The 5,271-nt window shown below is 41.6% G+C and overlaps 1 long non-coding RNA gene across 1 annotated transcript; it reads right to left on the reverse strand.

Annotated features, from left to right (window-relative positions):
• LOC140578827 (uncharacterized) lies at positions 1-1,436 on the reverse strand. The gene is made up of 2 exons (XR_011983101.1): positions 1,163-1,436; positions 1-631 (listed from the first exon to the last, which is right to left on the reverse strand). It is a non-coding gene; the product is annotated as an uncharacterized lncRNA (long non-coding RNA).
• Positions 1,437-5,271: the final 3,835 nt, after the last annotated feature.

The following is a 5,271-nucleotide window of genomic DNA, read 5'->3' on the forward strand; positions in this document are numbered from 1 at the left end:
TTCTTAATACATTTTTATTGGGAGTATCAGATCAGATGATAACACACATAAATACATTTAAACCAAAAACTAAGTGAATTTAAACATCAATAATTCACTCAATACACAATACACATAGTTACTGTGATGTTGCGCTGCTTTATTTGGTTTAATCGTCCAGTCTGAGAAGGCATTCAAGTAAGAATTGCATTGTACTGAGTACATGACAATAGTAACTTTGAATCCTTGAAATACATGTATTTGATAATTTTCCTGGCAGCTATCTTTTTAGACAGAGCCAGAATACACAATAATTTTATTCACTGCTAACAGTTTGTATCAGGAGTTGGTTATTGTAAAAGAAGTAATGTGCATGCAGGTGATTTTTGTATAGATTTATCTACACCCTTCTGGTAGTGCTGCCATTGCAGTCAGGTGTCACAGACTACGAGGAGTATAAGTAGTCCGACTTGGCTGCAGTCAGTTTATACTCCACCCTTGCAGCCGCCGGCAGATCGCGTTCCACGTCGCATCAGCTGCAGACAGACCTAAGCCCAAGTAGAACGCATCCATTGATTCTTTTTTGGCTGTTTTGCTAGCGTTCAGTAAACCTCTGCTCGATAGGCCATGAAGTTGTCTGTCTCAGCGCATTCTATAAAACGGAGCCAACTTGGTTGATCGAGTTTTATAGTCTGTGTGTATCATCGTGATCATCCTCATTTTTTATCGATAAAAAAAATCGAGATCGTTTTATCGCCTAGCACTACTTCTTATTGTGAAATATGTATATATATTTTTTCAAAATCAGTATTTATTTCATAATGCCGTTTTTCATCATTTCATGATGCCTTATTTCATCATTTCATGACGCTGAATGATGAAATACTTTACTTTTCCCGCTTTACTGCAAAATGGAAGTCGTTCTGCTAAAAATATATGAAATCATATTTCACAATAAGTAAATTTATATAACAGAATGCAATATATTTCACAATAATGAGCTGTATTTCACAATATATATCATTCTCATATATTTCATAATACTTTTGAACACTTTGGAGTTCCATATGTACAGATGTGTCTTACCTTCAGATTAATTATGTGGACATATTGGTTTGCAAAAAAGTCAGCAATGCGATTATTAAACAATGTACACAACTAAACAATGCTAAATACTACTTACCTTAAACTTTAAACTTGTCCACAACGACGTGCAGTTTCTCACAACCGTTTTACTGCAAAAGAGCGCATGCGCGACAGTGTCGGCTTTTTTTTTTTTTTTTTGCGCTACGGCAACAGAACTTGGCCAAACCACACACCGGACGTGCATCGGCAAATTGTGATTATGGGATTTGCTTACGTGTAGCAGTTTATTTTTGGACATTTTAAAACATTAAAATTACAACAGCATGAGCTACAATAGGCACCAGAATTGACGCTGACAATGTTTACATGGAATTGACAATCTGTCTACAAATGTCCAAAAGTCGCCTACCTAGACGTTCAGCTTGAACTACATATCTACGTCCAAGAGGGGTCAGAGTTAGACGTGCAGATACTGCACCTGATTTGCACGTTGTGTAGATATGATAGTGATATGGTTCTGGACCGACCGACTCCATCTAGACATGATCTGCACGTCTGATGGACGTCTCATGTTTGGTGGGGTAACTCCTTCCTCAGTAAACCCCGTGCCGCTACTGTGTTGGTTCCTAATCTAAACCAATGGTCAAAAAGGGTTCCTAATCTAAAACCAAATGTAAAAACTGAAAAAAGACAAAACAACTCTATGCCTAAAAGAAACAAAATGATGCGTGGGCGCCAAACGAGCCATTAAGGTAACTACAGTAATATACATTAATTTTAAATAATACAGTAAAACGCTGTATATGGTGTTTGACGTCACCGAAAATTCCCATAATTCATTGGATATGACAGTTATTTACTGGAAAGAGGATTTACAGTATCATACTGAGTGATATACAGTAATTAACTGTAAAATTTACAAAAACGTCTAACAGTGTAGGGTGACCAGATAATCCATGTCAGGGAGGACACTCTGAGCTAGGACAGGAATTGTAAATTACCATTTCAATTAAAAGGACCTGGATTTCACTTGAGCACTGAGCTCTTGCTGTGTGCTGATTGGTCATTCTCCTATAATCATGCATGTGTCACTAATGCTAATGTGAAACAGCTGGATGAGTCTTTCAGTCAAGGAAACAAACCAGTCAAAGCACAAGAAGAGCTGAACTATTTAGCCGAGCACAGGAGAATTTCAATTTGAAAGTAGTTTGTAAAACCCGAAGTAGCTCAAAGTATCCTCCCTGACATGGATTATCTGGTCACCCAGAGCGCCTTCAGTGGCCTGGGAAGAAGGACGAGTTGTGCGAATTAAGTTAACCTAACAAAATTTTCGGCACCGCCCGGCTATCTTTTCTCTCTAGTTATACATATTTATTCAGGTTGAACACCGAAGTGAAGGGGTGCAAAGAAACCGCCAACTCACAGAGGTGAACCGTTTGTAAATGCGTAATACACTTGTAGTGCAAGTCACATTATTATATCTTTAATTTTGTTTTGCATTCCGCCACCCAAAAAGTTACCTATAACTGGGGGCCTGTACTACGAAGCGGGATTAACTTGTCGGATTTAAGGTAGTCTGGGCAAAATGCACGTGAACGAATATGAAGTCAATTTAAACTGTGGTACCTTAAATCCGACAAGTTACCCCGATAAGCCAGTAACCCCGCTTCGTAGTAAAGGCCACGCGTGAGGGTAAAATGCGGATTCTGCCGGACGTAAACAAAAGAGCCTTCGAGGAGCTCAGCAATGCGGTCCACGTCACGTCAGCTGCAGACACACCTCGAACGCACCCCGTGATTAGGTAACGTTGTATGGGTTTCTTTCTATGCCACGTGATCTGTCTATGCGGCGTGCGTCATTTGCGACACGTCTGTTTATAAACATAAAATCCATTGTTTGTAAACAGTCCGCATTTTACCCTCACCCCCTATAACCTCCCTCTTCCTCTCTTCCACTCTCTCCTGTTTCCTCTAGCTTAAAGGTGTATGAGAGATACGCATGTAAGCATAATCAGAACGCGGTCCGTGAAATTGAGTGTGGCAGTGAGAAAAATATATAGGCTACAGACCCCCCGGATATGCCTTAAAAACAGACGTTTATGCGGAGGGGAGAGCAGGTATAACTCATTTGCGACGGGATGACTCTCCGGCCACGTCCTTTCCTCACTGTTCTTCGATAATCATACATGATATCTCTCCGTTATTCATTTAACTTGACAGTTTACCACTAAATGGCCCTGTGGATAAGGAAACGAACTGACTGGAGAAGGGGGGGACTCTTCGGGTCCGTCTCTATTGCACTTATCACCCAAGGCACTGGGTAGAATTTAACGGATTCCTCCCAACATATGTTTTTGCCAGATAAGTAAATAGCGTGTGTCGGGAAAACGAGAAAAAAAACATTTGCAATTTAATGACATTGCAGCTTTCAGCTTAGCCCTGCACGCTGTGCGCACGAAGCAGCGAGACGGGGGAGTGGAAGAATAGAAACGGACGTTATCGAGGTTTTCTCCCATTCTCCTTAAAAGGAGGATTGCCGAATTCTCTTTTCCCCCTTTTCGTCTCGTTTCTCTAGACAATACCTTCCCATCTATTTATAATCGCCGTTATGAGCACCCCCAGACAAGATGAGTTCATTTGCACAGACAATTCGGCTTTGTCCTGTGGGTTTTGTGGGTTTTAAGTCCCTCTCCGACCTCCGAGGTAAATGGAACGCAGCAATACAATCAGAGATTTTGGCACAGCAAACCAAAACTTGACCTGGTACTAGAAATGTTTTTCATCAAGTTCTGTAGGAAAACATTTATGGGGATAATTCGGATGAACCAATTTAGGATTATTACTGAGGACTAATTGGACAGGAAAACAGACTGAAAAGAGTAAGAATGTGTCCCTTGGCCGTACAGTAATACGACGGCGGGTGCCCCCCGTCCTGATGTCAGCCCTGGATGACAGGGCACAGTTAGCAGCGCTTTAAATCTGCGTTTAGTGGGCTATATTAACCCAGCTAACCGTTTTGTTTTAGTAGTGATCAATCGCTTGCTCAACACTAGGCTGTAATTATTTTATTATATTCCAGACGCTTTCCTGGTGATCATCTCCCATTACACAGACGATGTAAAGAGGCTTAATTGGTGGCGCCCTGTGCAAGAGATCCGCTGCTGCCTGTGGCGTGAATGACGGACTGGATGGGTGCGCTTGTGGTCGTCGACCATCCCCCAAGAGGAGAACACTATTCATGTCTGAAAAACCCAGGGAAGGATGTGAGATATAAACGCCTTCGTGTTTGCGTGGAGCAGACGGCAATACGATCGGTGTATTTTAAACAGCAAACTACTAAACAAAATCTAACACGTGAATAAAAAACTAGCAAAAAGAGAGAAAAATTATATATTTTTTTCTGATCTATTTTTGGACGTCGAGTTGTGTCTGGGGCGAAGAAGATATCACCCCAGCAAAATACACATGCATCATGAGTGATACAAGAGTAAAGTTAACTTGACAACGGCAGTCATTGACTACATCTCTGTGGCGCCCTACATACATAAATCTATATCTCATTAAGAGGTATGGTTGTCAAATGTATATTTTTTAAATGTGCCATCCCTAATGTAATTATTGCTTATGATGCCTTTGGAGCACACCCGGGAAATCCCGGAGAAGTTCCTCGCAGATACAAAACAATAAACAAGCAGAGATACAAGTTTTAAATCCGCCCCGCCGATGTTTTCCCCGTGACCCACTTCAGGGCGGGCTTAAAAACTATCACACACACAATCATGTTTACTTAATCGGCTAAGCGTGAATGTACTACGGATATTTGCATCTTATCAAAGCCAAGGAGTGGTTTCTTTAAGTAAAAGGAGTTAGAATTTTCACCGGTGCCTCTTTCACTACAGAAGCCGCGTTTGTGTTGGGGGGGGGGGGGGGGTTCGCACCCCACTTCCCGTCACTGCTGTCGCATTATGACAGACCGGCAAACAAAGCAAAACGCAAACGCTCTGAACATGAAGATGGGTGTTTCTCAGTGGGTTAGGATTCTGTCCGCAAAGTTGCTCGTTGAATCTCAGAGCTGGGAAACTGATGCCATAGCTCCAGGGCAATGCGCGCTGGTTTACCGTACTCTGCAACTACCAAGCTTCTGTTTGTGTTTTAACCCAACTATTAGTTAAGAATGACTACACTGCTGGGTTGAATGTAACCCAAA

This window comes from Paramormyrops kingsleyae, chromosome 1 (genome assembly GCF_048594095.1).
Source record: "Paramormyrops kingsleyae isolate MSU_618 chromosome 1, PKINGS_0.4, whole genome shotgun sequence".
Lineage (NCBI taxonomy): Eukaryota > Metazoa > Chordata > Actinopteri > Osteoglossiformes > Mormyridae > Paramormyrops > Paramormyrops kingsleyae.